We start from the raw sequence: 13,018 nt of genomic DNA, 5'->3' as shown, positions 1-13,018 counted from the left end.
GGGGGGGGGGGGGTTCTCTCTTCAAAAAAATGCCTTTAAAGGAAATCTGTAAAACTCAATGTAGGGCTTTAGCAAACTGATGACGTGTGAAATGCTGTTCATTAAGCCAACAGCTCATCAGATAGATGGAATTTCCTGAATACTATTCACAGATCACTAATGTTATTTATCTACTCTCTCAGCACTGATATTTGTATGTGTGTTATTTTTAGAGGATTTTGCTCTTTATTTCACTAATTGGGGAAAGTATAAAGTCTGTTTACTGTTTCTGGTGCTTCAGTTTTGTTTTGTAGGGCCTCCAGGGCCATTTCCATTTTCAAAATAGAGATCACCCTGCCGTCTCGAAGTAGCCAACGTGAAATTCTTTTGATATCTTGTGATGTAACAGTGGTCAAACATTTCCTGTTCAACATTTTTTCCGAGGTATTCGTGGTTCTTTTCCCAGAAACAAATGATTCTGAATTTTGGTACACTGTATTTTACAGGAGACTTCAAACAAGTGATAAACCCATCTGCTCGCAAGCACTATTTACTGGCAACAGGCATGACAGCATTTGTTTTATGGATCTGATTTTGCTCATCTTAGGAAGTGACTGTATTCTGTATCTTTTCTCCTCTCTTTAGATTTCTTACACAAAATACACCTTTTTCCATTCTTACCAGCGTCCTCACTAATAACTGCTGGTCTGTGTTGAGGTGAAATTTAACACTAGAATATTAGTTTTATTCCAGCTAATTATGTTACTGCTAGCTCATGAACCCTAGGTTTTAGGGTTGGTCTGTTTCTAGTTATCCTGCCAAGTTTTTTACTTGATGGAGGGGGTCTGTTTCATACTACTTGGCCTCCCAACCTTTGTAACCCCTGGTTTCCTCTCTTTTCTGAATCACAAGTTTATGTTCTCCCCTTCTGTGAGAAGATTGAAAGCTTATTCAACTACAAACTGACTATGGCCATCAAATGGTAATAGTAATTTTTAATAGATCTTTCCCTATCAAAATATTTTTGCTGAAAAATAAGGTAAAGGCAGTTGTGACTGGTGATAGAAAGGAATCTGACTATTAATAAAAAGCAGACAAGGATCTTGAAACAGTGCTTCCACTGTTACAATTTAGACACTTTCTAATACTTTATTTACTGCAGCACCTGTGACTGCTCACGCTGCTCATGGCTGAAATAATCCAGGTCCACATGAGGAAAAGTATTGCTGTTTCATTAAATTATTTGCGCTCACCATTTAAGGAAAAAGTATTAGTTAAATATGCAGGAGATAAGAAAAGGAAAAAAATCCTATATGTTTGTTTACTTGAGATCTGTCCAAGAAAATCCCCTTGAATTTTTCACATAAGATAACTGAGTAATTTGTTGCTGCCACTTTCCACGAGAAGTAGTTCTCAAACAGTCGGGTATTCCTGCTTAGATAAATTCACAGTTGCATCAAGAATACTTTGCATCTGAGTTCTGAATGTAGATCTGTGTCCTATAGCCACGGCATTTAAACTCAGGAAGATACTGTGAGTTTTTCTGCTGGCATCAGTGGAAATGGCATCCATCTCTTTATATGTATTAAAAAATGACTGTGCATGTTACAAGCAAATGGATGTGTTTACTAAACTCATCTGTTTCCACTCCTCAAAAAGGCCAATAGGTACACTTCACAAATTTGTTTTAGCAAGTCACTTTGAAACATTGCTTCAGACTGTGGGTTAGTTTAATGGATAGCTAATAATTTTAATTGTCCATGAGGTGCATAGCTAGGTATATAACTACTAGAAGGGGTCTAAATGTCCCATTCATGTAATTTAGTTGTGGGAGATGCATTAGCATACTCATATGCATGTATGACAAGGATGACTGCTTCAAGCAAAATACTATATGTCCCTTTGGTCTGAATTTCTTTGCATCTATTAAGACAAACTAAAGGTGCTTTATATGTTCCAGGGTCAAGGAGGCAATCGCAAAACATTTTAGAATCACAGAGTTGGAAAGGCCTTCCCAGGTCGTCTAGTCCAACTGCCTGCCTGAAGGCAGCATGTTCTGTATCATCCCAGATAGATGCTTCTCCTGCCTTTTTTTGAAAACCTCCAGTGAAGGAGACTTCACATCTTCCCTCAATAGATTGTTTCATTGTTCTACTGTTTTTATAGTAGGAAGTTTTTTCTTAACACATTTACAGTTACTTCTCTATCAATATATTTTTTTTTTACTTTCCAACTGTGGTTAAGACAGGAGACAGATATAGTGAAATACTAGAACACAGGCTGGAAGAGGCCTCTTGGGTCAGTGAATCCTCATATAATCCCCTTCATTAACTAATTGGCCTCATCTTAGAACTCGTTAGGTTTTCTTGCACGCCCCCTCCCAATCCTTGAACTTACTCTTCTGATGGCTAGAAACCTCCTTTTAATGTCCAGCTTAAATTTATCCATGACCAGTATTCTTCATATGCCAACAAAAGCTAACTGGCAACATTTGAAAGTATGAAAAAAAATTCCCTTGGTTTGTGCAGCAGTATATGTACCTTACCTTGGAGTACAGTTACATTGTGTCATGCGTTCACAATCTTTTTTTTTTTTTAATCAGGACAGTTTGACTTCCCACAGGCCAACCTGATCATATTTCTGTGGTCATTATCTATTAGTTCAAGTAGGTCTTATTCCTTTTCAGGATTTACTCAGCCTATGTATTTATAGAGAGTACTCATAACCCCTGTCAGCCTTTGTTTTGTTAAGCTACACAAGCCTAAGTTCTCATGGGGTATGTGCAGATATGCCTGGGACCTGATCTATGATCACATGGCTTCCTTTAAGCATCATGATTATAGATTGGGTCCTGCTTGTGCAGATGTTTGCTGGTACCAGGAGTCATGCTGGGAACATGATCTAAGTAAATTGGGGTATGAGAAGGGGCATGCAGGATGAGGGCAGGAGGAACTGTTGGGATTGGGGAGGGCTTGCAGGTCTCTGGGGGAGGGGGGGGAAGGGAGGCAGGGTTGGTGGGTTTATGGGATCCCAAATGTATGTACAGTTTGGCATTTACATTGACCTAACCCTAGTCTCCTCTTAGAAGATAAGATATCCATTCCTCTGACCATCCTAGTACTACTTTCCTGCACTGAGTCCAGTCTGAATTGATCTTTATGGAACGCAGGTAGTTAGAACTGCACATGGTCTTCCAGAGGAGGTCACACTCATGCCTTGTTCAAGTGTTTAACTGTTATAAACTTCAGCAACGGTTATAAACTTCAGCAAGACCGTTCCAGGCTGGACATAAGGAAGGATTTCTTCACTGTCCGAGCCCCCAAGGTCTGGAATAGCCTGCCACCGGAGGTGATTCATACACCTACCTTGAACGCCTTCAAGAGAAATTTGGATGCTTATCTTGCTGGGATCCTATGACCCCAGCTGATTTCCTGCCCCTTGGGCAGGGGGCTGGACTTGATGGTATTCCGAGGTCCCTTCCAGCCTTAATGTCTATGAAACTTATGAAGTGCAGTATTACTTACCTATCTCTAGTGGAAATGCTTTGCCTTTTCCATGGCTCTATCACTTTGATGGCACATAATCAGAATATAGTCTACTACTACATTCATATCTTTCTCTTGTCACTTCCCACTCATGAGTTCTTATCATATAGAAGCTCTTGTAATTAGTTTTTAATTATGCAACCTTTCACTTCATTCTTTTAAATTTCATCCCCTTTCTAGTAGATCAATTTTCAAGGCCATCCAGTTCTGCCTGTATGATACTGACAATGCCTTCCAACTTTTGTCATTGGCAAATCTCATTAGCATACTGCTGCTTGTTGTGCCAAGATTAAGAGAAATATTTAATAATATAGGTCCAAAGACTAGGAACTGCCCTAACAACCTCTACCCAGCCAAATGGTTTCCCTTTCAAGAAGAGGAGAACCTCATTTTAGTAATTCTAGGCAACATGGAAACAGATAACTGAACATCTCATGGAAAAAGTGTTGGAAGAAATGTAGTCCTTTCTTGAATAATTTCTATCACAGATTTGCAGAACCCTATTTTAAGCAATGTTTGGATAATCATCTGATCTTATGGGGACCTGCCTGAAGCAATGTTTGATCATTTGGGGTTCTTCCATCACTAGAATGGATTAGAATGCATTTATTTTTCTCTGCATTTTATCCATTTTTGTTTCAAAAAGCATCACAGCTACCAAACTACACCAACATTAGGCTTCCATGAGGGGTGTTTTAAACGAGAAAAGGGCCCATCAGAAGAGGTACCCACTCCAGTACCATGAATCATGGTCTGGCCTTGATCCCAAGCATGATACTGAACCAGAGACCCCACAATCGAAAGAACAACTTTATTCATTTTGCACTTCATTAATTTTGCAAATAACATTACATTTGGAAAATGTCCAGGTTGGTGTCACTAATTGATATGTACCTTTCATTCCATGATGTATGACCTTTGTTTAGTGGGACGTTCAAAATTCCATCCTGATCTTTCCAATAATTTGCTCTAACTGAAAGAATAAAAAGAGCTGACCATGCTTTCTATTGAGTTGTTTTCTCTGCATAGTCTCTCTTTCCATGAATTTAAAATAGTTTGCTTCCAAAATGTAAAATCACACTGAATTCAAGTAAAGTGACAGCATGCACTGGTTCATTACATTATGTGTCAGAGTAAATCAGTGGTCCCCAAGCTCCTTTTTGTTAGAGATCTCCTTTGCAATAGATTGGCAGATTGGCACCAATTCTGTCTATCTCCCACGTCACCCTACATCCTACTCATGTGCAATTACCATATACATGCGAGCTGCTTGTTCCATTATTTGCCCCTACAAGGCCAGAGAGCCAAGGTGGGATGCTTTTAAGGTACCATAAGCTGCCTTTTTTGGCAGCAACACAATTGAAGTGTCACTGTTTCTTTCTAAATTTTTTTCCTATGTCAACCACTCCTTCCCTTGACTGGTTAGGGAATCCTGGCTGGCAGCACTGCTACAAGTCAAGCCTTAAATATTTTATTCTTTTATTCGAAGGACTTTGAAAGCAGTCATCATGTAAGTCAAAACATAAATATCTAGATCATTAGTATAGTAGAAATCTATGTACTTTAAATCCTTGTAAAAATCTTCACCCTCAAATCAGGTTCCACTTCTTTTGTTTGAATATGGCATTTTGAGCTCTGGAATGTTTTATGGCAGTGGTTTTCAAGCCATGGTGCATGTACCCCCAGAGGTACATGCAACTTTGCCAAGGAGTACATGCCTAAATTTTCATATTGGTGGTAGAGCTTCTGATTGGTCAGTGAGCAGTAAGTAATGGTGTTGCCACGTGTTGACTTTGGTGTTGACCCTCTTTCTAAGGAATGAACACACAGAGATGTATTAGGTGTAGGGCATCAATTCTCAACATTTTTAGATTCAAGGCACCCATCAATAGACTCAAGATACCTTTTGGAAAACCCCAGTTTAGTTTCACCCTTTTTTTTTCACTACAGAAAAAGAATAGCTCAATTGTTCTGTTGCATAGAATTCAGAAAGACAGTCCAGTATGTTTTTAACACTATAGATTCCTATTTGAAAACTTTGTGTTTGTCTTATGAGTCATGTTTGCACACCTAACCGTGTGAACATTGTGTGGCAACCCACAGCACACTTGAAAAGATCTGAGGGCACCCCTAGGTGCTATGGCACCCTAGTTAGAATCACTGGTGTAGGGGGTATGAGCAGCAGTATTTTGCAGGTAAAAGGCTATGTGACAACAAAAGTTTGAAAACCACTGCTTTATGTTATTCCGTTACTTAGTAATTTCATTTGCTGGTGCACGTTCAGTATATATAGATGCAACAATTTTATTGATATCAAAAGGTACCAGGATAAGCTATTATAATGCAATTGCTGTATCAACATGCTTCTGTCATGATAGAGTATAGCAAATGTTGCAACTTGAATCCTGTTTCATTCAAGGCTAAGATTACAGTGATTCAACTAACTTGTATCCCTACAGGATCATGCAGATATAAGAGCCAATGTACACTTCCAAGCGTCAGGGCCCCCTCTCTTTCCAAAGTGGTTAGAAGGTTCATTTGTCCATAGCCAGTATCACAGTTCTGCAGTTCTAAACATGCACATGCCTATGGAGCATCATAGTGCTTGTACTGTTTTAAACCACGGATTATCCCATGTGGCTAAGGTAACAAGGGTTCCTTAACACTTTGTTTTGAAGCCCATCAACAGAACAGAGGAAAATGGAAGGTGCTCAGTTGATACTGAGTTAGTTATAGAGGAGTCTGAGCTCTGCTGTTAGGGCTGAACATTACTTTCTGTTTAAAGTTCTATGGAATAAGAGTGAGCCTGGAGGTGATGCAGGAACTCAAGCGGCTGGGGAGGGAAGGGATATGGGCTGCTTTATTCTTTCTCATTGTAAGAGCAGAGGAGTCAAAGCCTAGGGCTGTGAGCTTAACTCATTTTGGTGATTTTATTTGATAAGACCCTAATGGGACTTTAGAGGTCATGATTAATTTGCACACAATTTTGGATGAGTATCTGCTGAGTAATATTTCATGTTATACAGCAAATTTGGGGCTAGTTTAATCCCACATTCCTTGCCACTGTCACAAAGCAATATATATGCAAGACATCAGCAGTGATATATAGTCAATACAGAATACAATACACTTCATACTGATTATATGCCAGTCCTCATCAGAACAGAAGGACATTTCCATTGGGTCTGAAGTTGTCTGCCAGGGTTGTGAATGCTCATTATATCCCTTCCACTTGTGCTTCATTCAGGAACAGCTTCTTCCAGCTGCTTTGTTTATTTGTTCCACAATTACATGTATGCACGTCCAAAATTTATGAGATCAAAGGTTGAGTGAAAGGTCACAGTTCATAGGTCAAGTGAGAGGCTAAAATTTGTGAAACCAAGGAAATGACAGGACAGTGCCAAGTGAAAGGTCAAAAGTCAAGTGAATGGCTTGATGTAGATGAAAGTGAGTAGTCTGCACACTGAACAGACCACACACCAAAATGTCCCTGACCCAAAGTACTCATCACCACAAATGCCATCAAAGTTTCATTCTCAGATATCATACTCAGACACTGGAGATGGGTAGAGGCGGCAATGCTCAGATATGGCTCTAGTGTCGTTTTGACTGTGATCTGGAGTTTAGTTCATAGCTGAAAATCTAGGGTTCAGACTGGTATTTGACACAGATGAAATCTCTTGAGTTGTTCCCACAATATTTTCACCAATTTGGGGCAAATATCAGTAATCTGTAGTGAAAGCCGTGTCCTACCAAAGTGTGAAGGGTTTTGGATTCCTTTTTGGGTTTTGCTCATTTTAACAATCAACATCTACATGTCACCTCCATCTTCAATATCTCTGGTTGTAGACTTGCAAACAGGTGCTTGATATTGGTATCCAGTACTCAAAGTAACTTTATGTATGAACAACTAGCATCACGGTGAGATGTCATCTATTAAATTCTTATTTTGGCCAGTTTCTCCAAAAATTCCAACCTCTATTGTCCCAATTCAGCAAGATACTTAAGCACATGGCTAATTTTCAGCTCTCAAGTTGTCTCATGATTATAAGAGTGCTACTTTGCTGTTTCTGAGATTTCCGTACTGTTCCAAGTCACCAGATCACCTATGATTGCTGTTACGGTAGGTTGAAATTCTTTCTTTTTTGCCCCAACCACTGATTTGAGGTGGAATCAATCCAGTTTGCTTTGTAGATTAGAGTCTCAAGTAAATCTTAGTGGGTGTATAAGTCATTACTTCTGCAGAAGAGACACATTCAGGTACATAGCAAGGTGATCGAGCCTGGAAATAAAAAGAAAAATTCTGATACCCTTTCAATCTTGAGGAGCCCCCACTGAAATAATGGATTCCAATCACTTCCAATCATAAAATGCATAGTTATCAAGGAAAAATAAGATAGCGGACTGTAGCATACAAACAATGTGAACAAAACTTGCTTGAACATGTCCAGCTCAAATGTATCTGTCCTCCATATTTCTAGAACAAACATCACTACGGGAATTGGGCTCCATATTCAGAATTCGGAGAAAATCATCACTTTCCTAAACAGAGGGATAACTCTTAGTATTTGTCTTCCAGGAAAAAAATATTGTCAGGGGTTAAAATGCTACTGCTCTAACACTGGAGGGAAGTTCTGCTAAAGAGATGAGTCCTGTTTTTATCCTTGAAAGTGGTTGGAATCAGTTAATCTTGATCTGGTGGTAGTATTTTATATAGCCATGAGCCAACCAAACAGAATGTCCTCTCTTTCTCTTTAGATGCTATTCCCTGGGGACTGTCAGCCTCAGAAGCCCTGTTGGTTAGAGCTTCTAGGGGAGTACAGAAGATGTGATGATCTCTTACTAGTTTTCTTATGCAATATAATCTTCAGAAACACCTAAAGGATTTAGGAATCTGGTCTCCTGAATCATACACATGCTTTTTAATATTTTATCCTGGGACTTTTAATATATGAAATGAGACCTTGATATGGAGCCAGAATGAGTTAGGGAGCCAATGTAGAAGTCTTGGAAATCTGCTCTTCCTAGGGGGAAGAGTCAATGGATGGTAATTTAGCAGTAGTTTCCACATGGGCTTTGCAGTGGCATTCAGTAGTGAACATATTGTGGTAGTTTAGACTAAAAGTGTTGATTGAGTCATTGTGACTACAGCCATATTCCCTAGAAAAATGCCTAATCCGCTGGTCAGTCAAGTTGGAAAAATGGTGTTTTGGCTATTTGGTTTACAGTGAGCATCAGTTAGGATAATAGGATCTTACCTAAGAAAGGGTAGAGTAACAGGTCCTGATAGCTCCTCAAGATGCTTTATCCTGTCTGGATCATCTTCATCCTTCCTAGATGAAACATGGCATTGAATATGCTTAATGACAGAAAAAGATGTAGAGCTCAGTGTCATCAGGATTTTGGTGGCTCACTAGTCCATGACCATTCACAAAGGCTGGCATTTATTTTGAACAGGAACTGTACAAAATGTTAGGGGAAAATTGTTCAAAAGCTCTTAAGTATCAGCTCTGTCTCATTCTCCAAAATGACTTGGTTTGCTAGGTCTTGACACTAGGGCCAAACCCCTGTCATGGAACAGAACTGAGTTAGGGACCTGGGTTCCTTATACAATGTGTGGGAAGAGTTAGCTGCCTCATAGTGGTATCTATAACTGAAGCATTACCCTGAGCATTACTGGAACATCAGCTTTCCATGGATAACAGGGGCACATTTCCAGCTACATTTTGAAAGATCGGTGGTGGCTGTTTCATTGTATGTGAAGTCACAAGTGGATCCACGATTTTGCAAAGTGGGGTGTGGGAGCAATGACCAGCAATTCAGAGGTGGCTGCAACCTCACCTGATTTGCTAGACATGCACGAACACCTAGTTTATTGATCCTGAAGCAGTATAAGCTTAACCTGGGTGTTGAGGTGCTCAGCCTTGTCAAGGCTTAGACACATTTGGGCATGTCCAGGGCAGAACTTTAGTTCTCTGGGAAACTTTAATGTGGAAAATTGAAGACCTTTTGGAGTTAGGTGGTCACTGAATGAGGTCTTTGAAGATCACAGCTTTGGGCTTAAGTGCCTATAATCCTTCTGTGGGCCAGGCCTTCACTTCAGATTGTTAAAGGTGTTCAAGCACTTGATTTCTACTGATTTTAATTGGGAGCTAAGCAATTAAATTTCTTTAAAAATCTAGCTTTTAGGAGCATAAGTCCTAATGACTTTCACTGATGTCTGATAGTGAGATTTTCAAAAGTGCCATTGGAAGTCCCATTGTAAATTGCTTGGCATGATTTATTAAAGCTAATGAAGCATTTAAAAGATGCAGATAGATACAAGCAAAAACCAAACCATAACCAACCCAACACACAAACAGAAATACAAAATTTCTTCCAGAGAGTGAAATTAGTGAAAACTGTCTAGTTTATGTGAATTGCAATAATCTCCAGAGAATGGGGCCATTTACTAGCCATCTTGCTGTGGTTTGAAATTACATATAATATTATATATTCTTGAGAGTTGCTGTGTAGACTGCATGACTGGTCTCATTTGCTATGCGTTTGTCCTGAACACTGTGTGACTCCTAGCAAAGTTGGGGACAATTTGCCCATGGCTTGTTTTATGCTTCAGATGAGGTAGACTAATCTAACACAAAGAATTCCCACTCAGTTTTTTGCTGTATTCTCTGAATATTGCTTGATAAATCATTCCAAAATAAATACATATTATTTTATAGCTCTGCTTCTATGTAAAAGATAAAATGGAGAGAAAGGAGCATAACACTCTCCAGAGAATTACACTGACAAACCTCTTAAGTCATGTAAGGCCAAATTCTTTCTTTAAATGCATGTGTGCATTGGGCCCCATGAAGTTGCACATGCGTATCTGAGGGCAGATTTTGACCCTAGGTAAGCAAACGGCTAAAACCAAAGAATTGTTTACTTTTCCTAAGTTTTGCCTTTCCTGGATATTAATATCACTCTCATAAATTTTGTTGGACTACACTTTCAAAAGTTAAGACTGCAGGCCCTGAAGAGTGAAATACAGCAAACCAGATATAAACAACCCGAGTTAGGCTCTAAAAGAGAGTTTTTGAAAGACATGAACAATATTTAGAGAGCTGGTTAATTTTAATTCCTTAGGGAACTATAAGTCTGGGCATTAATAGGCTCAGAGTGATAAAAGCTGCAATATAGTGTGTTCATATAGATGGTATTGTCAAAAAAAAGCAATTAGTGGCACAGAAAGCATAAGTGTATACACATATGGTGAGCAGGTTGAAACATGAAATACTGCCAGAAGTAAGAGGCATGACAAAAAAAGTTGTGCTACTGTTTCTTTCTTGTAGGCCAGCTAAACAGAAACAAAGAAATACTTTTCATTCAAACAGATATGCCTACTGATCCGGAAATAGGAGAGAAAATGGTGATTGTAGAATTTTATTGACGCTTCTACAGTAATTATTTGACAACAGCTATTTTTTGTCACTTCAAGGAAAATCTTCCTTCCTTCCTTCTGTCTCTCACCATCTCTCCCCCACATATCCCCATCGTTAAGGCCTCAGTTCACAGCTTCTTTTAAGGGCTTAATAAGAACTTAAATTTGCTTTGCTGAATCCTAAACGTGTGCTTCATTACTAGGAGTACTATCATCAATTGGGGCAGAGAACAGCTGTTTCTGAAGTCAGTGGAATTATTATCATGGCAACCCAGCATGAAACTCTTTTATGTTTTTATCTTTTTTATCTTTGCAAATTTATCATTTACAGAGGCATAACAAGCAATTTCTGTGCCCTGTGTGGTGGCAGCAGATGGGGTAGTGGTAGCATGTAGGCTTGTGGTGGCAGTTGGGCCAGCAGCAGCAGCGGAAACTGTATTTGCCTCTGTTGCCCACCCCTAGTTATGCTACTATTTAAAATCAGCTAAATGTTGTATTTCTTCCCCAAAATATCAGTCAGTGGTAACAAGATTGATTCTAGTCTTACATCCATGTCACAGACTTTAATGGTTTCAAATGTATTTGCAGTAGCCAACAAAAGGATGAAGTTTGCTGCCTATCTGTGCTCTGAACATTGTTACACTCCTACTGATAACTGTATATACATGTATTAAGTCGACTTAACTTAAGGTGACTTAACTAAGTCGACTTGAGTTAAGCCATGTTGGAGCGTATTCACATACAGCTCCTTGATGTAGTGTCAGTCATCTTGTGAGCTAAATCAACTTAACTAATGCGACTCAAGATAATACATCTTAGAGGTGTATTATCTTGTGCCACATTTAAGTTGACTCTGCTTCACATACATGTTTTTGCTATGTTAAGTCAACTTAAAAGAGTTAAGTCAGCTTAACTGTCAGAAAGTTAGTAAGTGTGTACACACCCTGACTGACTTATCTTCAGAGATCTCTCAATGCATCATATACTTCTATGTTTATCTTCTTACGTTCTTTTAGTATTTACAACCATGCATTGACAGAGCAGCCAAAATGCTTTTCATACTCTTACAATAAAATATATGATAAACACAACCCTCCCGGTTATGATAAACACAACCCTTGACCTGAATGAACACATTTACATTTCAGCTTTTTAAGGTTATACACCTGCCACTGTAACATGCAACAGACAGGTTGCAACATTGTCTACTAATGCTATACATGTATAGATTTTGTGTTACAAGGAAGCAAAGTGAGGGCATATGAAAAAAACAATACATTTTAGAAATGATGCTAGCTATAAGAGTGACTAGCTATAAAGCTATAGAGTGACATTTTATGACCAGGTCACAAAGCGCTTAGATGCAGGAATGGAGGTGGATGTCATTTACTTGGATTTTAGGAAGGCCTTTGATACGGTATCTCATCCCATTCTCATAAATAAATTAAGAAACTGTGACTTCGCTGATTGCAGTGTCCAGTGAGTGGCAAATTGGCTTGGGGGTCACACACACAGAGTGTTGGTGGACGGGTCAGTATCAATCTGGAAGGATGTGGGCAGTGGGATCCTGCAGGGCTCGGTCCTTGGACCTGTACTCTTCAATGTCTTCATCAGTGACTTGGATGGAGGCGTGAAGTGTACTCTGTCCATGTTTGTGGATGTTACTAAATTGTGGGGTGAACTGAACACACCAGAGGGTAGGGAATGATTGCAAGCAGACCTGGACAGGTTGGAAAAGTGGGAAGAACACAATAGGATGCAGTTCAACAAGGACAAATGCAGAGTGCTGCACCTAGGGTGTAAAAATATCCAACACACCTACTGGCTGGGGAATGTCCCTTTCATCAGCACAGAAGCGGAAAGGGATCTTGGAGTCATAGTGGACTCCAACATGAACATGAGTTGTCAGTGTGACAAAATCATCAGCAAAGCTAACTGCACTTTATCATGCATCAGCAGATGCATGACAGATAGATCCAAGGAGGTGATACTTCCCTTCTATGCGGCATTGGTCAGACCACAGTTGGAGTACTGTGTCCACTTTTGGGTGCTGTACTTTAAGAAGGATGTG

At 39.4% G+C, this 13,018-nt stretch overlaps 1 protein-coding gene and 1 long non-coding RNA gene across 5 annotated transcripts in view; one reads left to right on the top strand and one right to left on the bottom strand.

Annotated features, from left to right (window-relative positions):
• Nucleotides 1-13,018, top strand: part of MECOM (MDS1 and EVI1 complex locus) — a 586,635-nt gene that overhangs the window by 404,642 nt on the left and 168,975 nt on the right. The gene's annotated exons all lie outside the window — the stretch shown is intronic.
• On the bottom strand, nucleotides 1,839-3,330 carry LOC109287957. Its single transcript, XR_002095030.1, has 3 exons — nucleotides 3,232-3,330; nucleotides 2,102-2,103; nucleotides 1,839-1,852 (listed from the first exon to the last, which is right to left on the bottom strand). It is a non-coding gene; the product is annotated as an uncharacterized LOC109287957 (long non-coding RNA).

This window comes from Gavialis gangeticus, unplaced genomic scaffold (genome assembly GCF_001723915.1).
Source record: "Gavialis gangeticus isolate Ggan-Ray unplaced genomic scaffold, GavGan_comp1, whole genome shotgun sequence".
Taxonomy (NCBI): domain Eukaryota; kingdom Metazoa; phylum Chordata; order Crocodylia; family Gavialidae; genus Gavialis; species Gavialis gangeticus.
The sequence above is the reverse complement of the archived record's forward strand: the minus strand, read 5'-3'. Positions and strand labels throughout refer to the sequence as shown.